Source organism: Oryctolagus cuniculus, chromosome 12 (assembly GCF_051225735.1).
Source record: "Oryctolagus cuniculus isolate XC-2025 breed Fujian yellow rabbit chromosome 12, ASM5122573v1, whole genome shotgun sequence".
NCBI classification, from domain to species: domain Eukaryota; kingdom Metazoa; phylum Chordata; class Mammalia; order Lagomorpha; family Leporidae; genus Oryctolagus; species Oryctolagus cuniculus.
The window spans coordinates 115,459,588-115,483,645 of record NC_142878.1 but is presented as its reverse complement, the minus strand read 5'-3'; the positions used below and the strand labels follow the sequence as shown (position 1 = coordinate 115,483,645).

The following is a 24,058-nucleotide window of genomic DNA, read 5'->3' as shown; positions in this document are numbered from 1 at the left end:
GCATTTGTGACTCACTGAGAAAAATGCTTAGAGATTTATTTCAGAACCTGCAATAGTCACCAGAATTGTGATCCAGCAGGCTAAGCCTCCACCATCAATGCTGGCATCCCATGTAAACAGAGGACTTGAGTCCTTGCTGCTCCACTTCCAATCTAGTTCCCTGCTAATCTGATTGAAAGAGCAGTGAAAATGGCTTGAGTATTTGGATCCTTCCACCAGTGTGGGAGACCCATGGAGTCCCAGGCTCCTGGCTTTGGCCTGGCCCAGTCCCAGCCATTGTGGGCATTTGGGGAATGAAACAGTAGATAGAAGATATCTCCTTTTGTCTCCCTGTCTCTCCCAATCTCTGCAAGTCCACCTTTCAAATAAATAAAGATTTATTTATTTATTTGAAAGTCAGAGTTACACAGAGAGAGGAGAGGCAGAGAGAGAGAGGTCTTCCATCTGCTGGTTCAGTCCCAAATTGGCTGCAATGGCTGGAACTGCACCAATCTGAAGCCAGGAACCAGGAGCTTCTTCTGGGTCTCCCACATGGGTTCAGGGGCCCAAGGACCTGGGCCATCTTCCACTGCTTTCCCAGGCCATAGTAGAGAGCTGGAGCAGAAGTGGAGCAGCTGGGTCTCAAACTGGTGCCCATATGGAATGTCAATGCTTTAGACCAGGGCATTAACACACTGAGCCACAGAGCTGACCCCATATTTTCCATTTTAATTAACTAGTATACTGGGACCGGCACTGTGGTATAGCAGGTAAAGCCACTGCCTTCAGTGCTGGCATCCCATATTGGTGCCAGTTCAAGTCCCAGTGGCTTCACTTCCAATCCAGCTCTCTGCTATGGCCTGGGAATTCAGTAGAAGAGGGCCTAAGTCCTTGGGCCCCTGAACCCATGTGGGAGACCCAGAAGAAGCTCTTCACTTCTAGCTTTGGATCAGTGTAACTCCGGCCATTGTGGCCAACTGGGGAGTGAACCAGCAGATGGAAGACTCTCTCTCTCCCTCTGCCTCTCTGAAACTCTGACTTTCAAGTAAATAAAAAAAAATCTAAAAAAATAAATAAATAAACTAGCATTAAACACCTAAAATGAGTACTGACAAGCTGGGGAATAATTTAAAAAAAAAAAAAAACACTTACAGGTGATATATTAATTTTCTTTCCTCTTAGAAACATGTGGAGGACCCAGAATCATACCTGGGAGAGAAGGTGAATGGCAGGAGTTCAAAGAAAACTCTGGAGGCCAACGCTGTGGCATAATGGGTAAAGCTGCTGCCTGCAGTGCCAACATTCCATATGGGTTCTGGTTCGAGTCCTGCCTGCTCAACTTACAATCTAGCTTTCTGCTATGTCCTGAGAAAGCAGTGAAACATGGTCCAAGTCCTTGGGCCACTGCACCTGCATGGGAGACCCTGAAGCTCTTGGGTCTTGGCTTTGGATCGGCTGAGCTCCAGCCTTTGCAGTAATTTGGAGGATGAGCCAGCAGATAGAAGACTTTCTCTCTCTGCAACTCTTTCAATAAATAAATGAAATCTTAAAAAAAAAAAAAACCCTCTGGTTTCCTTCTGCACTGAACAGTGGGAAAAAAAGGATATAATAGAATGAATAAAGAATAATAAATACATTAACCAAGAAAACATCAGCTTCACTGTGGAGGAATAAACCTGTAAAAATAGAAATACATAGGAAAATGCACCCACCTATATTAAGTGGCAGAGATTAAACAGAAGTTATCATTGGTTTAACGAAAGCATTATCTACGAATTTTGTAAAATAATAATGTAAAAGTAAAAAGAAATGTTGAGTGTTCAAATGAATGAGGTTATCAGAGGAAAACATTATGTTGTTATTAAAGTTTATACTAAAGAAAGTTAACAAATGCACATAATGTATATTTAATGCAGTGCACTTTACCAGTAATGATTCCAAGTAGCACCTTTCCCTGTATTCATCCCTTCACAAAACCCTGGATTGGGGCTGGCACTGTGGCCTAGCGGGTAAAACTGCCACCTGCAGACTGGCATCCCATATAGGCACTGGTTTGATTCCCAGCTGCTCCACTCTGATCCAGCTGTCTGCTATGGCCTGGGAAAGCAGTAGAAGATGGCCTAAGTCCTTGGGCCCCTGTACCCATGTGGGAAACCCAGAAGAAGCTCCTGCATCCTGGCTTTGGACTGGCACAGCTCTGGCCATTGCAGCCAACTGGGGAGTGAACCAGCAGATGGAAGAGCTCTCTCTCTCTCTCTGCCTCTCCCTCTCTCTGTGTGTAACTCTTTCAAATAAATAAATAAATCTTTTTTAAAAAAAGACCCTGAATTTCACCATTTCACTTGATTTACCCAATGAGATACCAGTAAATGTGATAGAAATAGACAATTTGTTAAAATATCTATTTGTATGAAAGAGTTACATAAAGAGAGGAGAGGCAGAGAAGAGAGAGAGAGGGAGGGAGGGAGGGAGGGAAGGAGGGAGAGAAGGAGGAGAAAGAGAGGTCTTTGAACTGCAGGTTCACTCTCCAGATGGCTGCAATGGCTGGAGCTGTGTAGATCCAAAGATATGAACCAGGAGCTTCTTTCAGGTCTCCCACAAGGGAGCAGGGGCCAAAGGACTTGGGCCATCTTCTACTGTTTTCCCAGGCTGTAGCAAAGAGCTGGATCAGAGGTGGAGCAGCCGAGTCACAAACTGACACCCATATGGGATGCTGGCACGACAGGTGGTGTCACAGAACCAGCCCCAGAAATAGACAATTTGTAAAGTATTTGCCTTCTCAGATTTCTTTTTCTGACAGTTATCTTCTGAAAAACCCTGGGGCCTGCCTGTTGAAGAGATAGTATGTAGGCTGGCGCTGTGGCTCACTAGGCTAATCCTCTGCCCACAGCACTGGTACTCCAGGTGCTAGTCCCAGTTTGGGTGCCGGTTCTGACCCAGTTGCTCCTATTCCAGTCTATCTCTCGGCTGTGGCCTGGGAAGGCAGTGGAGGATTGCCCAAGTTCTGGGGCCCTGCACCCACATGGGAGATCAGGAGGAAGTGCCTGTCTCCTAGCTTTGGATCAGCACAACATGCTGGCCATAGTGGCCATTTGGGGGGTGAACCAATGGAAGGAAAACATTTGTCTCTGTCTCTCTCTCTCACTAACTCTGCCTGTCAAAAAAAGAAAAAAAGAGATAATATGTAGCCAAGATTCACCACAAACCCCAGACACTTAAGTGAAGCCTCAATCAGTTCCCCAAATGGCTAAACTCTCATTTCTGCTCCTGGACTGATCATAGGAACTGCCCAGCTGACTACAGCCCATAACACAGAGTCAGAACTGCAAATCAAATGGCTATTTGTTAAGCCATTGTGTTTTCTGATTTGTCCTACATCAAATGCTGATATATATCAGTAAGTATGGAAGAAAGTTGAATTACATGCAAACTATAATGCATACAACTTCAAAATTTCATTTAGCAGTTCCTATAAAGCAGGGCCAGCATTGTAAACAAGTAAACCTGCTGTCTGCAATACAAGCATCCCATATGAGCACTGGTTCATGTTCTGGCTGTTCTGCTTTTGACCCAGCTTCCTGCTGATGGCCTGAGAAAAGCAATGGAAGATGATCCAAATACTTGGGCAAATGCTACCAATGTGGGAGACCCAGATGAAGATCTTGGTTCCTGGCCTCATTCTTTCCTGGCCCTGCTCAAGGCAGCCATCTGTGATGTGAACAAGCAGAAGGAAGATCTCTCTGGGTCTCTCCTCTATATACAATATTTTCAAATAATTTTTTTAAAAAACTTAGAAAAAAGCTCCTATAAACAAAATCTTTGCCTATCAATTAGACCTTAGAAAAGCTGCTGATACTAAAAAAAAATAAAAAATAAAAAAAAAAGAGTCCTGGGATTCATAAAAATAAATTATCTGGAGACCATAAGGTTGTTCTTCACATTTTGGCTTATATATATGCTCATTGTGTTCTTTTGGTTTATATTTTAAGAAGCTTATTATCATATGAAATCTAATTTAATATAATTTTACTATCTCAGAAGGCAGGATAAAGGTTCACAGTAATTTTCTGTAGCTGCATGTATACTGCATATTGTTCAAGAAGAAATTACTGAAATGGGAAAATTTTTATGATATGCTTTTTGTTTTTTTAAAGATGTATTTATTTATGTGAAAGTCAAATTTATGCAGAGAGAGAGAGAGAGAGAGAGAGAGATCGATCTTCCATCTGATGGCTCACTCTGCAAATGGCTGCAATGGCCGGAGCAGCACCAACCAAAGCCAGGACGCAGGAGCTTCTTCCAGATCTCCCACAGGGGTGCAGGGACCCAAGGACTTGAGCCATCTTCTACTGCTTTCCCAGGCCATAGCAGAGAGCTGGATCAGAAGTGGAGCAGCCAAGTCTTGAACCCATGCCAATATGAGATGTGGGCACTTCAGGCCAGGGCATTAACCCACTGTGCCACAGCACCAGCCTCATGATATGTTTTTTGAAGTCATACACTCAAAACACAGCATTAGTAGCAAAAGGGAAGACATGCTCATGAAAGTTTTCTAAAGCAGTATTATTTGAACTGGTGACAATTTCTGAAATGGATCTAAAAATAAATGTTTTTAATTAAGTGTGGCAAGATAGAGAACATTAGACAGAAGTTAAGGTGCTGGGTATTTACAAATCATGTGAAACTACACAAAGCACTTTTCTCCTGAAATACAATTTGTTTCATCTTTTTTACAGAGATCCTGGCAAAACTTCCTTGAGCTACCAGGAAGGACTATTAGAATACAGGGGGCAGGAGTCCTCCAAGATGGTGGAATAGGGAGGGAGCACACTGATAGTCCAGGAAAAAATAGTTTAATAAAAGTGGAGATACTATAGTTTCAGGGAAGTTAGGGGGAAAAACTGCAGAAGAAACTCTTCCAGAACTAGTGGGACATGGTGGACCTATGTGGAGGGCATGGGTGCCCATGGCTCGGGACCCCAGCTGCCGAGTCTACACACCAGCACTGGAAAGGGAGGTGAGGCAAAATCTCAGTAGCCCAAGACATTTGCAGGGAAGTCACAGGAAGAGCCTAGAGGGAATGAGGCTTGAAACCCTGTGGGGGAAAGTCTACCAGGCTAACTAAAAGAGAGAAATAAAATAAATAAAATAAAATAGAATAAAATAAAAGGGACCAGTATGGACATGATTCTCTGTCTCCACTCACCTTACATAGGTGAGCAAGACAAAGAGCAGGCACCATTTTGGACATATGTAAAAGCTGTGCTGACTCTGGTGGGGAGAAATAAAAGGAGGTTAGGACCTAGTGAATGTGTGGGAGCTTATGAACTGTGACTGTAAAAAAAAAAAAAACTGAGGGTGTGTGAGAGAACTCATGGAGTTTCTGAGATGTGAGTACTCTTGGGAGACGCCGAAAACTTGGTAACCTTGGCAACCCGGTGGAAGACTGCAGGGGAATCTGAGCTTACACTGAGGACTGAACAGATCCTTTGTGTGGTCCTTGGGACAGAGCAGATGAATATTACACCCACAGGGGCCAGAGCTCAGACATTGACTGCGTTCAGTTCCACTCAGCTGTGTGGAATTACTTCCCTTCTTAATAAAAAAAAAAAGAGAGAGAGAGAGAGAGAGAGAGAAAGAGAAAAAATTTAATACACCTAACCTGGGTATGTCACCCTTAACCCTGAAGAATCAAACAGAGCTCTCTGGCCACACCCATCACAAGCCTCTAAGGATCCGTCAAAAGCAGACAGTCCACTTAATCGAGTCATAGTATAACAAGAAAAACCACAACAGCAAAAAAAAAAAAAAAAAAAAAAAAAAAAAAAAAAAAAGAAGCAACCAAAGTGTGGGGAGCAACTCGGACTATACTGTTACTGGAATTAAGACTTATTCTATACATCTGCTCTCCCACAATATGGCACTGGGAGAGGAGCAAACAGCTTCTACCCAGCTGCCTCTCACCAACTTGACAAGCTGCAGGAGCTGCTCCTGATTGGAGGAGAGCAGCGTATTCGGCATGTGGGTAGCAGAGTTGGGATTGGTGGAAGAGGACTATAAAGGAGGAGAGAGACAACATGCACCAGGAACATCTATCTGATGGAACACCTGTGCAGACCCCGAGAGAGCCGGCCGACGGTGTGCCACTCCCCTGCGGAAGTGGGGAAAGTGGCAGGGGGAGCCGCCCTTCCACGGAGGTGGAAGGTACGGTAGCCAACCCGGGAAGAACCAGCAGCAAACCCGGGGAGGGCCGAGCAGACGAAACCCTGCAAGATATAGCACAGGCAAGGACTTCTTGGAACATACCCCGGAGGCACAGACAGTCAAAGCCAAAATTAACAATTGGGATTGCATCAAATTAAGAAGTTTCTGTACTGCAAAAGAAACAGTCAGGAAAGTGAAGAGGCAACGGACAGAATGGGAAAAAATATTAGCAAACTATGCAACAGATAATGGGTTAATAACCAGAATCTACAAAGAAATCAAGAAACTCCACAACATCAAAACAAATATCCCACTTAAGAGATGGGCCAAGGACCTCAATACACATTTTTCAAAAGAGGAAATCCAAATGGCCAACAGGCACATGAAAAAATGTTCAAGATCACTAGCAATCAGGGAAATGCACATCAAAACCACAATGAGGTTTCACCTCACCCCGGTTAGAATGGCTCATATTCAGAAATCTACCAACAACAGATGCTGGCCAGGATGTGGGGAAAAAGGGACACTAACCCACTGTTGGTGGGAATGCAAACAGGTAAAGCCACTATGGAAGTCAGTCTGGTGATTCCTCAGAAACCTGAAGATAACCCTACCATACAACCCAGCCATCCCACTCCTTGGAATTTACCCAAAGGAAAGTAAATTGGCAAATAATAAAGATGTCCACACCATAATGTTTATTGCAGATCACTTCATAATAGCTAAGACCTGGAACCAACACAAATGCCCATCAACAGTAGACTGGATAAAGAAATTATGGGACATGTACTCTATAGAATACTATACAGCAGTCAATACCAATGAAATCTGGTCATTTGCAACAAAATGAAGGAATCTGGAACACATCATGCTGAGTGAAATAAGCCAGTCCCAAAGGGACAAATACCATAGGTTCTCCCTGATCGGTGACAACTAACCAAGCACCTAAAAGGAAGCCAGTTGAAGTGAAATGGACACTTTGAGAAACAGTGACTTGATCACCCCGTTTCTTGACTATTGATGTACAACTTAGTACTTTATCCCTTTTAGTTTTTTTTTTTTTTTTTGGTTGTTCTACTTAATACTTTGGTTGAATTCTGTAATTAACACACAGTTATTCTTAAGTGTTGAACTTTAACTGAAAAGTGGTCCTTGTTAAATATGAGTGGGAATAAGAGAGGGAGGAGATGTACAATTTGGAACATGCTCAATCGGACTTGCCCCAAATGGTAGAGTTAGAAATGTGCCAGGGGATTCCAATTCAATCCCATCAAGGTGGCATGTACCAATGCCATCTCACTAGTCAAACTAATCAGCTTCAGTTCAGAATTGATCATAGTGATAGGATTAAGAGTCAAAGGGATCACATAAGCAAGACTAGTATCTGCTAACATTAACTGATAGAATTAAAAAGGAGAGAATGATCCAACATGGGAAGCCAGATACATAGCAGGCTCATAGAATGGCAGATGCCCTAAACAGCACTCTGGCCTCATAATCAGCCCTTAAGGCATTCGGATCTGGCTGAAGAATCCATGAGAGTATTTTAGGCATAGAAAGCTAAGACACACTGGATAAAAAAATAAAAAAATTAAAAAAATAAAAACCTAAATGAAAGATCCCTGCGAGTGATATCTCAATGGATAGAACAGGCCTTCAAAGAAGGAGGTACCTTTCTCTGAAGGCAGGAGAGAACTTCTACTTTGACTATGACCTTGTCTAAATAAGATCAGAGTCAGTGAACTCAAAAGGCTTCCACAGCCTTGGCAACACATGACAAGAGCCTAGGGTGATTACTGACACCATAAACAAGACTGTCAATAGTTAAATCAACAACAGGAGTCACTGTGCACTTACTCCCCATGTAGGATTTCTGTACTTAATATGTTATTCAATGTGAATTAATGCTATAACTAGTACTCAAACAGTACTTTACACTTTGTGTTTCTGTGTGGGTGCAAACTGTTGAACTCTTTACTTAATATATGCTAAACTGATCTTCTGTATATAAAGATAATTGAAAATGAATCTTGATGTGAATGGAATGGGAGAGGGAGCCGGAGGTGGGAGGGTTGCAGGTGGGAGGGAAAAAGCCATTGTAATCCAGAAGCTGTACTTTGGAAATTTATATTTATTAAATAAAAGTTAAAGAGAAAAAAAAATACAGGGGGCAGAAGCATAGCCCAGGTACCAAGTATATAACCGACTAGATTTTACAGACCTCCATTTCTAGAGATGCTGATAGTGGAATGAGGTAATGGGCATGTGGTAGGAAGCAATGCAAATAGTGACTCTCAGATTGGAGAGGTCATCCCTCCACCCCAGGCTGCACCCTTAAGACCACTGTCTTTCTAATCCACTCACAACTCTCTTTTGAATGCTGGTCCAGAACTTCTGTTACCACCAAGTTTTGAAAACTAATGGATGAGGTAAGGTAATATCAAGTATATCTTGTTCACTCTGGTCAGTATGATCCATAACTGCTTGGACCATGCAACTAGGTTCTTTACTTTTTAATGACTCTTGTCTCTGCTCTGAGCCTGAAGGTGTTATCTCAGAGAGCATTAAGTTGTATTCTGTTAGAAAAGATTCCTATTTATTGAGCTCCCTTCTTCAAATGCCATAAAAACTTCTCACTTCCAAAGGATATGGGACTGTCCCCCAGTACCCAAACTTCCATGTTCCCAGAAACTATGTATTCTATAAGTTCTGTAACCTTGAATGAGTAGCACTGGGCAGGCTATACAGTGCAGGAATTGAGAAACTTCATTTAAAGAAGATACACCAGAAATCCCATAAATGCAATTGCAACACAGTGTAAGTCAGCATGCACACATCTCACAGTAAAGACATTTCACTAGTATTGTTGCTATACTCATCTTAAAGATGAGTAAACAGTGACAGAGGTGCAACCTACATTCAGCTCATATACAATTCGGCTCCAGTGGTCTGAATACCCATCTCCATGCCATGGCCATCTTGTATGAGACTAGTTGTCTACAGAAATTTTAGAACCCCTTTCTGTATTGCTGGAGACCCACTGGTCTTCTGTCAGACACATCCTCTTCTTTTAAAAAAAAAAAAAAGATTTATTTTTATTTATTTGACAGGCAGAGTTACAGAAAGGGGTAGAGACAGAGAGAGAGGTCTTCGATATGCTGGTTCACTCCCCAGATGGCCACAACTGAGCTGTGCCAATCCAAAGCCAGGAGCCAGGAGCCAGGAGCTTTTTCTGGGTCTCCCACATGGGTGCAGGAGTCCAAGGACTTGGGCTATCTTCTACTGCTTTCCCAGGCCACAGCAGAGAGCTGGATCAGAAGAGGAGCAGCCGGGATTAGAACCAGCACCCATATGGGATGCTGGCACTTCAGCCCAGGGCGCTAACCCACTGAGCCACAGCGCTAGCCCCTCATCTTCTGACCAAAAAAAAAAAAAAAATCCTTGAAAATCCAACATTATTTATTCCTTCCATGGCTTTGGAACTAAGGATCTACCACTGGTATCCCTTCCTGAACCAGCCAAGGTCTATAGGGTGTACCTGAAAGAGATTATAATGCCTCCAATCTACAACTGCACCTATGCCATCAAGAGACAGGAACCTGCCCTGCTCTCCAAAGTTCCTTTTACCCCCACACTAACATTCACAGACATAGAAACCAATCACACAGTCCTTGAGCAATATGAGGACAGCTTCAGGACCAGAAATTCTCTAAAGATGGTGGGAGTGGTCGCAATGGCATATGCTGAGAAGGAAAACAAAGGAGACTTTCCATCATCTTTCCCTGTTGACATCACGGGCTGATGAAGCTACTTTCCCTGTAAAACAGTGCACACCTCCGTTAGGAAGAAATTTGCTGGAAAATCAACCTCTTAGGATACAGCGAGGATACATAAAACTTGTCTAACCACATGAAGTGCTCACATAATATTCCAATTCCTCATTAATTCCTGGCTTGGCAAATACATTTGAAAGAAAAATACTATAAGTTGGCTGGCACCACGGCTCACACAGCTAATCCCCCACCTGCGGCACCAGCACCCTGGGTTCTAGTCCCAGTCGGGGTGCTGGTGTCCCAGTTGCTCCTCTTCCAGGCCAGCTCCCTGCTGTGGCCCAGGAGTGCAGTGGAGGATGGCCCAGGTCCTTGGGCCCTGCACCCGCATGGGAAACCAGGAGAAGCACCTGGCTCCTGGCTTCAGATCAGTGCAATGCGCTGCCCGCAGCGGCCATTGGGGGGTGAACCAACAGCAAAAGAAAGACCTTTCTCTCTGTCTCTCTCACTCTCCACTCTGCCTGTCCAAAAAAAGAAAAAAAAAAGTGGCAAATGTGTTTTTGCTGAAAGCTTTTCCAACAGCTCCTCAGTCTAGTTTGCCTTCACTTTGAAAAGACTCTTTTTCTAGGGTATACATGAGCATTTCATTGACTTGGCCATCAAACATAATTTTTGCAAAGAATTTAACTGTACCCAGCTTTTATCAGGAGCACAAGAATATATCACATTGATGACTTCTTCCCTTTATGAGACTATTTGACACACTTGTGAAGAACATACAATGCTAATACCTTTTAGTCCTTCCTGGGTTTTGGTGCAATGCATGCCTCATTTAAAAAATTAATTGTCATGGATGCTACAAATCAGCCCAGCTTATATGGCCCCTCCTTCCAATGAAAAGTCAAATTGAATTCTGTAGGCACTATCCTTAGTGCTCTCAGTGACTTCTTCACTCGTGGAGCTCATATGCCTTCTAAATTCTCTGGATCATTTGTGATATCCATTACTTCTCAAGGGCTGTGATGCAAGGAATAACCTCGCTTGGAACCTTGCTATGTGCCAGTAAAATTAAATTAGATTTCTATTAATTGTGCTATATTGGAAAAATAGTCACCTACATACCTTGAGCCTGTGATTCTCCAAACCTTGTTATCTAGTAGGACTTTGGCCATGGATATAGAACAGTAAAACATGAGAATGGCTACTAAGACCTCCTTAATAGATGATGGACCCAAACTTGGCATACTCCATTTGGCAAAGGGGATGGCTTCCAATGTCTGCTGTCTATGTCCAGATGCCAGGGTACAGCAGGAGGTCACTATTCTAATGATAAAAAAAAACCATTTAAGTTCAGCTGGACACCATTTTGCTGACTGTTGATCTCGTTACTGTTAATCCAGATGCCTTCACTGATGACAATCCAGAGACCCAAAGTAGTCACAGCCATTATCTGCTAACAAAAGCTTAAACCAAGAGTGAAGAATTAGTATCCATTATATCACAATTCCTCAGAACCCATCTAGTCCAAACCTTGAGAGTTGGAAGCTATTATACTTGGCCCACCCATAAATAGGACGTTAATTGTCCCAGATGGGCTCTATATCCTTGTACTGCAAGGAGGATGTCACAGATATTGATGCTCCAAACTTATCCAGCTCCCTGCTAATGTGTCTGGGAACGCAGCAAAGGCTTGCCCAAATGCTTGGGCCCCTGAACCCATGTGATATCTGGAAGAAGCTCCTATCTTACGAGATCAGCCTGGTCTAGCCCCAGTCATTGCAGCCATTTTGGAGGAGAACAAACCAGAAGGAAGATCAGTCTCTCCCTTTCTCACTCTAACACTGCCTTTCAAATATATAAATAAATCTTTTAAAATGTAATCATTTCAATAGATTCCTCAGTGCTCAATCATGATGACTTTTGCCTCCTTAAGAACATTTTCATTTATTTTTTAAAGATCTGTTTATTTGAAAGGTAGAGAGGGGGCTGGTGTTGTGCTGCAGTATGCCAAGCTGCCATCTGTTATACTGGCATCCCATATAGTCACCAGTTCAAGTCCCACTTGTTCCACTTCTGATTTAGCTTCATGCTAATGGTCTGATAAAGAGTGGAAGATGGCCCAAGCACTTGGGCTCCTGCCACCCCCATGGGTGACTCAGAAGAAGCTCCTGGTTTCAACAAGGCCCAACACTGGCCATTGGAGCCACCAGGGGAGTGAACGAGATGATGGAAGATCTCTCTATGTCTCTCTCTCTCTCTCTCTCTGTGACTTTCAAATAAAGAATTAAATAACTTAAAATTATTTTAAAAAGGACAGAGAAACACACACAAAGTGGTTGAGGAGAGAGAGGCAGAGAGGTCTTCCATATGTTAGTTCACTTTCTAAATGTCTGCAAAAGCTGTGGCTGAACCAGGCTCTCAAGTCCCCTAATAAGTAGTAGATCTTGCACTTAGGTGAGAGGAACTGAAGAATTTGAACCACTACCCCATGATTCCCAGAGATATTAAGCAGGAAACTGGTTTGGAAGTGGAACACTGAAAACTTAGATTAGCACTGCAATATAGAATGTGGGCATCACATGCAATGGGCAACAAATTAGAAAACCTAGAAGAAATCAAAACACATGCTACATAACAAAATTGAGTCGTGAAGACATATGGAAAACCTAAACAAACAAAAACCAAGACAGATACTGAATCAGTAACAAAAACTCTCCAAAGAAAAGCCCAAGACCAGATAGCTTCAGTGCTAAATTCTACCAGCCTTTCAAAACAGAACCAATTCCAATTCTTCTTAAGCTATTCAAAACAATTGAAAGAGAAGAGTATTCCCAAACTCCTTCTATTTGGCCAGTGTCACCTTATTTTCTAAACCAGAAAATGATACAATAGAGAAAGAGAATTAAAGAACAATATCTCTGAAGCACAGATGCAAAAAATTCTTAACAAAATACTAGCTAATAAAAATCCAACAACAGATCATAAAGATAATTTACCTGGACCAAGTGGAATGTACCCCTGGTATGCAGGGATCATTCAACATATGCAAATCAATAAATGTGATATGTGACACTAGAAAACTAAAGAATAAAAACCACATGATGATCTCAATAGATGAAGAGAAAGTATTAGTAAAAAACAAGCTTTCATTATAAAAACCTTAAGCAAGTTGGGTATAGAAGGAACATTCCTTAACACATTCAAGGCAATATATGACAAATCTTCAACAACATCATATTGAATGGGAAATCTTGGAAGCATTTCCATTAAGATCTGAAACCACAGTTGCTCTCCATCACTACTAACAGTTTTAGTCATGGCAATAATTCAAGTAAAAGAAATTAAAAAAAAAATTAGAAAGGAGAAAGTCCAGTAATCTGTTTGCAGATGACATGATCCTATATATTGGGAAACCAAAAGACTCCACCAAGTGATTATTGAAACTCATAAGAGAGTTTGGTAAAGTTGTAAGATATAAAATCAACACACAAAAATCAATAACCATTACATACACAAATATGCCATTGCTGAAAAATAACTTATCAGATCAGTGCCATTCACAATAACCATAAACATTTTTTATTACCTTGGAATAAATTTAGCCAAGGGTGTGAAAGATCTTTACAAGAAAAATCACAAAACATTAAAGAAATACATGTTCATAAATTGGAAGAACTAATATCAAAATTCCCATACTACCAAAATAAATTGTTTTTAGTTTTATTTTTACAATCATTTATTTATTTGAGTGGCAGTTATAGACAAAGAGAGGGAGAGACAGAAAGCGATGTCTTCTAACTGCTGGTAATTCTCCAAATGGCTGTAATGGCTGGTGCTGGGCTAATCTGAACCCAGGAGCTAGAAGCTTCCTCCTCATCTTCTATGTGGATACAGGAGCCCAAGCACTTGGGCCATCTTCCTCTGCCTTGAGCAGAGAGCTGGATCAGAGGAGCAGCTGGGACCCAAACTGGCATCCATGAGATGCCAATGCCACAGAGGCTCAACTCACTATTCCACAGTGCCAGTCCCCCAAAAGCAATTTACAGATTCAATGTGATCTCAATCAAAATATCAACAACATTCTTCTCAGAGTTAGGAAAAAAATGATGTTAAAATTGGGATGAAATACCAAGGCAATCTTAAAAAAAGCAAAGAGGGAGGCATCACACTTCCAGAATTCAAGATCTACTACAGGGCAGTTATAATAAAAATAGCTTGTTATTGGCATGCCAAAAGACATGTAGACCTATGAAACAGAATAGAACCTCTGAAAATTAATCTGCACATCTAAAACCAGTTAGTTTGTGACAAACAAATTTAAAGCAATCTCTGGAGAAAGGACAATCTTCAAAAATAGTGCTGGGAAAATTTGTTCTTCACACTGTAGTAGGAAACAAGATCCCCACATTGCAACTTGTACAAAAATTAACTGTAATTGGATCAATCATCTAAATCTAGGGGAAAATATCAGGGAAACTCTGCAAGACATTGTCATAGTCAAAGACTTTTGGAAAAAGACCCCATGAAGCACAGACAATAAAAGGAAAAATAGCCAAAGGAGATTATATCAAGGTAAGAAGCTTCTGAACTGCAACTAAGGAAGCAACTGACAGAATGCAAGAAAATCTTCACAAACTATTAGTAAAAATCTCCAAAATCTCTATGAGCTCAACAACAAAACAAAGAATTCAATTCAAGAAATGGGCAACAGGCATTTTTCCTGTTATATTAACAGGCAGTTTTAACAAGCATTTTTCCAAGGAAGAAATTCAAATGGCCAACAGACACATGAAAAAATGTTCAGGATCACTAGCCATCAGGGAAATGCTAATAGAAACCACAGTGAGATTTCTCCTCACCCCAGTTAGTATGGCTATCATACAGAAACCAAAAATCATTTTGGGACAGGCACTGTGGCTTAGTGGGTTAAGCCACTGCCTGCAATACTGGCATCCCATATGAGTGCTGGTTTGAGTCCTGGCTGCTCCACTTTTGATCCAGCTTTCTGCTAATGAGCCTGAGAAAGCAGTGGATGATGGCTCATGTGCTTGGATCCCTGTACCCATGTGGCAGACCTGGATGAAGTTCCTGGCTCCTGGCTTCAATCTAGCCCTGCCTTGGCCATTGTGGTCATTTGGGGAGTGAACCAGCAGAGATCTCTCTCTCTCTTTCTCTGCAAATCTGCAATTCAAATAAATAAATAAATCATTTTTTAAAAATCACCAAGTATTTTACTGAACAATTTTAAATGTTGTATGAGCAGACATCTACAACCATTGAATTATTTTTACAATAGTCAGTCTGGTTTAAACTGCTTTTCTGTGAATGTAAGAATATGTACTTGAAAAAAGTATAGGCTTGAGGAAGTGGTGATATGCTCGAGTGCTAGAGTGGAGATGGCCGAGCTTGCTCCACTGCCCCCACTCTCCCCACACATTAAGAACATTCAGCACCACCTGATGGTCAGGAGCATGACAAACAGGACTCTGTGGTGGCCAGTTACTGAATAGTTGCTCAAGAACTGATCTGAGAGGTGGTTGGCAGCCATTGTTCGATCATTATGTATCTCACCAAGGGGGTCATTTTATATGCCATGCAAACTAGAATGAAGATTCATAATAAAACTGAGTGTTGTAAATTTTTATCAAAATTAATGGGTCAGTTAGAAGCTCTTAAGAAACAATTGGGGGGCTGGTACTGTGGTGCAGCACATTAAAGCCCTGGCCTGCAGTGCTGGCATCCCATATGTGCTCCAGTTCAAGTCCCAGCTGCTCCACTTCTGACCCAGCTCTCTGCTCTGCCCTAGAAAAGCAGTAGAAAGATGGCCCAGCTGGTGCTGCAGCTCACTAGGCTAATCCTTTGCCTGCAGTGCCAGCACCCAGCATTCTAGTCCCAGTTGGGGCACTGGATTCTGTCTTGGTTGCTCCTCTTCCAGTCCAGCTCTCTGCTGTGGCCCAGGAGTGCAGTGGGGGACAGCCCAAGTGCTTGGGCCCTGCACCCACATGGGAGACCAGGAGAAGCACCTGGCTTTGGATCAGCACAGTGTGCCGGCTGTAGTGTGCCGGCCACAGTGGCCATTGCGGGGTGAACCAATGGAAAAGGAAGACCTTTCTCTCTCTCTCTCTCTCACTGTCTACTCTGCCTGTCAAAAAAGAAAAAAATAATAATGAAGATGGCCCAAGTCCTTGGGCCCCTGCACCCATGTGGGAGACCTGGAAGAATCTCCTGGCTCCTGGCTTCAGATCAGCACAGCTCCAGCCATTGCAGCCATTTGAGGAGTGAACTAGCAGATGGCAGAGGCTGACTCTCTCTCTGTCTTTCTGCCTTTCTGTGACTCTGCCTTTCAAGTAAATAAATAAATCTTAAGAACTGTTAGACTGGACTCAGATGGGACTCAATTATCCCAATGAGAGACTTCAATAATACAAAAGCAAAGAGGTTTATTGTTCTAGCTCGAGCTAGGGTCCACTCCTCCAATCATCACAGCAGTCTTCTGATGAGAATCCATCCCATTTCTTTTGTGGGGTTTATATAGGGTTTTCAGAGACATTCTATACATTATAGCACCATTCAGCAAATCATCTCGTTCTGCGGGAAATTTAAAGAACATCTCTTAAAATTGCTTAGTAAATCCAGTGGTGGGAATAGACTAGTAAAGGTGGTTGGATGGCTCTGGGTTGATGCTTTTTAAAATGATTGGCTAAAGTATAGGGTATGAGCTGCTAGGGTGTATGTTCCAAACTGCAGGGTTTGGGGATGTTATCAATCACCTTAACTGCCTGAAAAGATACCTGGAACTTTAGATATTTCCCTGCTATCTGCTGATTGGCTGTTGCTAGGAGAGTTTATCACAAGGGGAGTTTATTTTTCTTCTTCCAGAGCTTTTGGCTTAGGGTTCAGGGCCCGGTCATGCCCGAGTTACAAGATGGAGGCCTAGTCTAAAATAGCTGCACATTGATCCAGGCTCAGGTTCTTCACAACAACAAAAAGAAACAGTTGAGTGATAATGAAGCTATTACCTAAGGAGCAGTTGGTTCTGCCCATTTGGGGATTTATTCTTGGAAAATGTTTATATATGCAGACAAGGAACATATACTGCAAGTCTTTTAACAGATGTCATAACCGTGTTTGACATAACACTGATGAAAATGTGAAACACAGAAAGTATGCAAGATGGAAGGCAACATATATCCATAATTGCTTAAAGAATGAGGAGACTCCTCAAGCAGGCCCTATTGCAATTGAGGAAGATACTGATGGTGAAGAAAATGAAGATGCTGTAGTAGCATCTCTGCCCATTCAACACACCTCAGCCATCATCATCTTCAGCAGTTGACCCAGGCAGCATGCCATCAGACAGCTATAGTTGAATACAGATTCCTCTGGGTGCACATGCCCCAGCCAACACACCAGCGAAAGTGCCTCATAGCATGGGTGTAACAAGGAATACCATCCAACCTACTCTATAGACTATGCCAGCCATTGATCCTGCACTTTCCAGTACGGTTTCCCAAGGTGATACCCACCTCACCCCTGAGGAGTTTGTGAGAGCTCAGAGATACTGCAAATATGCTGGCAGTGCTTTGCAATATGAAGATGTAAGCACTGCCATTCAGAATCTACAGAAAGACCTCAAGTTACTGATGACTGACAGAGAATGAAGACTTTGTACAACAGATCCACGAATCTTTGGCATAAAGAACTAACTCCATTACCCTATCTTCAGCCTATCAAGAGGACAGTTTTAAGAAAGACTTCAGTTGAATTGAATATGATGATAAAATCTGTGAATATCAGATTCCTTTTGAAGCATTCATCAGTAGCCTCAACCAGTTTTTATTGTCCATTTAATGGCTCCAATAATTTATGGGCACATAGGGCTGATGTTGGCAAGATCCTAAAAACACCCTTTGAACCCTGTTTCAGCAAGTGAAAACACAGAAAATATATATTGGAAATAAGCTTTATTAATTTAAATACATGAAGAGAATTTTTTAAAAGCCATAATATTTGGACAAACAGATCATATTACTTTGCAGTAAAATTGTAAATCTAATAAAAGATTTCAGAATTGTCTAGATTAGAGATTACCTTTTTGTTTTCCTTAAGATTTATAAAACAAATACAAATGTCCTAAAGTGTTAGATTAACCTGAAAAAATTATGTTCAAAACGCAATTTTTATTCATTAGAGTTTATAGTTGACAGAAGGAAAAGTCATTCAGTAAAGAGGTAGAAGTGCTTTCAGACTTAATATTAATAATGTTGGTTTCCCAAATGCTTTCTCTTATCCATCAAGCTTAAGGTGAATTGGTATTTGCTGCATCAGCAGTCTGACTGCATGTCTTAGAGAATGAAAAATAGAGGTCTGTAGAGATGCCTGAAGAGTTGGTGCTTTTAAGTTAAGATTCTTCTCAGCTGCTGAGGAGTATGTTCCATCGAGTGCATAACTTTGAATGATTCAGAAGATTTATAAGACTTAAGATACTCAGTTGTTAAATTTATGAATTTTGTGGGAAATTATGGACTTACGGTGTCACCTGAATTTGCTGTGTTAAAACAATAAATACAAAGATTCTTTTTAAATAAAACTTAAAAAAAGTATAGGCTTGTATGGAACAAGATGTTTCTAAACTTCATAACATGCTGTTATTTTAATACAAAACATACATAAGCAAATGTTTTAAACAAATAATTGATTATAAAAGCTTGTGTTTCTAATCAAATACACTTGTGAAAAGAAATTACAATTTACCCACAAAATAATCTAGAATTTCCTAATAGTATCTAACTTAATAATAGTATCTAACTTAATAATGAAGTAAAAACATCCTAAAACATCTTTTGTTTGTGTGAATTTAAGTACAGTACTTTAAATTAGCATTTTCCATCCCAAAGGTTATTAAAAGTTTTGAAAGGGAGATAAACTCCATGAGGTTGGTAGATTTTCTGTTCTAAATTCTTCATGTAGTTGGGGCTGGTGCTGCTGCGCAGCAGGTAAATCCTCTGCCTGTGGTGCCAGCATCCAGTATGAGTACCAGTTCTAGTCCTGGCTGCCCCTCTTCCAGTCCAGCTCTCTGCTATGGCCTGGGAAAGCAGTGGAAGATGGCCCAAGTGCTTGGGCCCCTGCTCCCGCATGGGAGACCAGGAAGAAGCAGCTGGCTCCTGGCTTTAGATCCGTGCAGCTCTGGCCATTGCAGCCATCTGGGGAGTTAATCAACAGAAGGAAGACCTTTCTCTCTGTCTAATTCTACCTCTCAACTAAATAAAATCTTAAAAAATATATTCTTTATATACTCATATTAATTACAACCTCCTATTTTAGAAAAATGAGGGTTAATGGTTTATGACTTCTGCTAGTCTGTGATTGTTACAAAGTAAAACTTCTAGTTTTATCTAGAAGATAATTCCTTATCTGCAATCACCATATTGTAACAAAAATTGTGGTACTAAGTTAATAGTCTTTAAGTAAATTAGGAGAATATTTAGCAACTTAAAAACACCTGGCTAGAAAATTTCTTCACAAGATTCCTTGTGGGGTAACCACATGCTGAATTTCTGGTTTTTCCTTTACGTGTCTCATTGTCACAGGCTGAACAGCAACAGAACACAGTATGAGAATGATGAGCACTCCTCTAATGCTAGAGACATATGTGCCCTGTCAGGACTTCATTGGTCTGACTCATCAAAAGACTCAGGAATAAATGTTTCTGTTTTCAAGAGAATTGTGGGGCTGGTGCCATGGTGCAGTAGGTTAATCCTCCACCTGCAGCACCGGCATCCCATATAGGCCCCAGTTCCAGTCCCAGCCACACCTCTTTCAATCCAGCTCTCTGCTATGGCCTGGAAAAGCAGTATAAGATGGCCCAAGTGCTTGGGCCCCTGCACCCATGGGAGACTGGAAAAAAGCACCTGGCTCCTGGCTTTGGATTGAGCAGCTCTGGCTGTTGCAGCCATTTGGGGAGTGAACCAATGGACGGAAAACCTTTCTCTCTGTCCTACCTCTCACTGTCTATAACTCTACCTCTCAAATCAATAAATAAAGTCTTTCAAAAAATCTTTTAAAGTGAATTGCAACCACTATTGCATGTTTTCTTTCACAACTTCAAGTGGACATAGCTCATAAAATAAAATGAATCATGGTTTCATAAACATTAAAGCTTATCATAGACAATTGGTACCAATGAATAGCTTCTTTTACAGTCTCTCTATATAAATAATTAATAAGCCAATTGTTTTCTTCCTACTCTGCAAAGCCAGTCAATGCAATTGATTTCAAATTTAGAATTTTCAAATCACCCAGAAATGCACAATGTTAATGCTTTTGGAGCTTTATAAGAGCCCAAAATATCAATTTTTAATTCTTGTACTTTTTAACATTAGAGAGTTCTAAGACATTAAATAGTACTTTTTCTTTCTAATCCATGTAAGACTAACAATGTGCAGAAAAAAATATGAGGATTTTTGTTATGCAGATAAATAATTGTGCTTTGCCTAGAATCATGCTTCAACTTTGGTTTTTTCCTCTTCACTGAATCCAGGAAGACAAGAATCCTGTGAAACTAATAAAATGCCCCTGGTGTTCTTAAATGATTACTTTTTGGACAGGAACTTCCAAGAAACAACACCACAGTCGTAGTGAACATTTTCTGTGGTTGAATCTTCTCTTTGCTTTCAGAAGACCAACAGAAGCCACCTGGAGATCTCAGAGAAGGCCACGTGGGAATGGAGGGGCATGCACCTCCTCTGGAAGCAGTTGTGTCTGTGAAATTTTTTGCTCATTGCAAATTTGACAGGTCTCTATCCATTGATAATGAAGAGACTCATCATAAAAATTAGTAACACAGAAAAAAATCATTGAAATTTCATTTTTTTCTGCCACAGGCAAGTGGAACAATATCTCTCACAGTAAAACAAACAGACTGTAAAGAGTCTATCCAATGTCTCTGGCTCTCCTCACATTCTGAGGACAGATCTCAGAGAACTTCTAGCTGCCTCTTCCAGAAAGGTAAATCAGTAAATAAATTATTAATAAAAAGAAAAGGAGGTAACTTTTTTTCTGTATTTCTGGATAGGATTCCTGTCTTCGAATCAATATGTCATGACTTTTATTCATTTTTCCTTCTTTGGAATTGGGGTAGGAGTAGGCAAAAACATGCATGAAAGAAGGGGGAAAAAGCTTAAAGTACTAGATTGTAAAGTAGGAACAAATAGGAAGGCTGGAGATGAAGGGGTAAAGACTAGGTTAGGGAAAAAAAGCCAGCTTATTAACTTCTTAAAAAGAGAAAGGAAGAAAGGAGGAGGAAATAGAGAAGTATGGTTATGTTCTTATGGAATTACATTCTTATGCAATCTGATCTCTTTGTATTAATAAAAATAGAAATGTTTAACAATTGAAAATTTATTCCTTTATTGAATCACTACTGCCTCATTCCAACACTCTATAAAAACAGAATCCAAAGGCAGGCATAGGTTGCAGGGTGGGGCACAGTGCAAGTGGCAGTGACAGACTTACTTCTCTAATATCAAATTCTACACCACAACTTCTAATCCAGCAAAGTTCTACACATCACCCAGAATCAATTGCATAAAATAAACCACTTAGGGCAAAAGCTCAGGGAAAAATCAATGTCCCCATTATTCTTTGCCTGTGAAGCACTCATATAAATTAGCATGCTGCTAAAGAAAATGAGATTATGGCCAAGCTATGTATAAAGAACATAGGGATGCAAAGTCAGGAGGCAGTTTGGTGTTTTATGAGCACCCAAAGTGAACTGCAGATGAAGAAGGGGATGCATTACAGAATGGGAGCTGAGTAGGCAGCACAGCCAGCAGTGATCACCAAGCCATTAACCTGAGATTGATGAGTATTTGTGAAGTGTACAAGTGAGTTCTACCTATAACAACAGTAATTACTTTTTCTTTAGGACACAAGGCAAAACACATTTTTTTCCCAATTTTTATCTGTTTTTCATTTTATTTGAAAGGCAGGGGGAGAGGGAGAGGGAGAGGGAGAGAGATTTCCACTTTCTGGTACATCCCCAAATGCTCACAACAGCAGGCAATGTTCAGCCTGAAGCCAGGAACCTGGAACTCCATGCAGGCCTGGGAGAGTTCAGTTAATTCTGAGGATACACAGTCTTCAGTGACACCTGTCTTTATAAAGACACATCTCAATACAAAATAAAACTCTCTACTCAGGACTTTAGAGATCCAAGAGAAAACTTTCAAATATTTTGCAGGTGAATGCAAAACAGAAATCTGGAGACTTCTGTGAGCCAACAAGTTCCCTGCCTACCTGAGAATCAGCCTGGTCACCAGGGAGATCAAGGGAAGAGGACCAAGCAAAGCCATTTGGGACCTGTGCCCAGAGTCTTATCTCTTGAGTGAGCCTAAAGGCAGCCCAGTCATTGGGCACTGGCAGTTTTGGACCACCTTAATCCTGAAGTGGCTACACAAACTAGTCAACTCCAATTTGGGCTGAGTTATCAGACTGGAAGTCTGGTCAAAGACTGCCACCCATTAAGGAATCTGGACACAGGAATGGCCAAAAAAGTACCATTAGGAGGTGCTCACAATAGGAGTCAGAGAACTAAGTGGGTAATAAATGCACAGATCCTAGACCAAGGCAACAGGCAATGAAAACCTTCTCTTTTGTTGCAAAATTTTCTTATTTTATCTTAAAGGCCTTGAGAAACAGATCTGTAGACATCTCATGTGTAAGACAAACATGGATCATTCATAGTTGGCCTATAAATATTAGCATTCTTGCCCTATCAATCAGCCTCAGGAGCTAGCTCAGGGAGGGGCAAGTAAAGGGAATTACTTCAATCTCATTTCTAGGGAAATATACATCCTCCATGAACTGCTTCTTACAAAACATTTCTCCAATTTTCCAGGAGAAATACATCAACTCTGAAGAGGCTACTTTTTTTTTTTTCCATAGAACCCAACACCTGTCTTGGGAATCACCTGTGATCCAGGTAGATGGATAAGAAAGCCAACTGGAATCATCTACTGTAAGACAAGATACTTTACCCAAGTCACTATATTTCACTCTACAGAAAAATGCAAACTGAATCACAAAGAACTCCAGTGGATTGATCCACTGGTTTCAGCAAAGGGCATATTTGCATTACTCCAGATATGCAGGCCTCTCTTTCTGTGTACCTTCATGTGGACTATCTGCAGATACAGAGTGAGGGGGAGGCTGCAGCAGTAAAAATGGTCAATGTTTCAACTATGAAACTTATTTTTAATTATCTCAAATACAGTCATAAAAATTCTGCTCTAAGCAAGACACACATAAAGCCAAGCTCATCCCTTTCTCAACAAAAATTTAAAGCGATGAGAATTACAAAATCTTAAAGAAAGAAATAAAAGAGGATACTAAGAAATGGAAAAATCTTCCATGCTCATGGATTGGAAGAATCAACATCATCAAAATGTCCATTCTCCCAAAAGCAATTTATAGATTCAATGCAATACCAATCAAAATACCAAAGACATTCTTCTCAGATCTAGAAAAAATGACGCTGAAATTCATATGGAGACACAGGAGACCTCGAATAGCTAAAGCAATCTTGTACAACAAAAACAAAGCCATAGGCATCACAATATCAGATTTCAGGACATACTACAGGGCAGTTGTAATCAAAACAGCATGGTACTGGTACAGAAACAGATGGATAGACCATTGGAACAGAATTGAAACATCTGAAATCAACCCAAACATCTACAGCGAACTTATATTTGGTCAAGGATCTAAAACCAATTCCTGGAGCAAGGACAGTCTATTCAATAAATGGTGCTGGGAAAACTGGATTTCCACGTGCAGAATCATGAAGCAAGACCCCTACCTTTCACCTTACACAAAAATCCACTCAACATGGATTAAAGACCTAAATCTATGACCTGACACCATCAAATTATTAGAGAACATTGGAGAAACCCTGTAAGATACTGACACTGGCAAAGACTTCTTGGAAAATGCCCTGGAGACACAGGCAGTCGAAGCCAAAATTAACAATTGGGATTACATCGAATTGAGAAGTTTCTGTACTGCAAAATTAACAGTCAGGAAAGTGAAGAGGCAACCGACAGAAT

General features: G+C 41.0%; 1 protein-coding gene and 1 pseudogene across 4 annotated transcripts in view; one reads left to right on the top strand and one right to left on the bottom strand.

Moving 5' to 3' along the window:
- The window catches only part of LOC127490116 (uncharacterized), a 46,519-nt gene that overhangs the window by 10,337 nt on the left and 12,124 nt on the right, over positions 1-24,058 (bottom strand). The gene's annotated exons all lie outside the window — the stretch shown is intronic.
- On the top strand, positions 14,660-17,926 carry LOC127489481 (vacuolar protein sorting-associated protein VTA1 homolog; annotated as a pseudogene).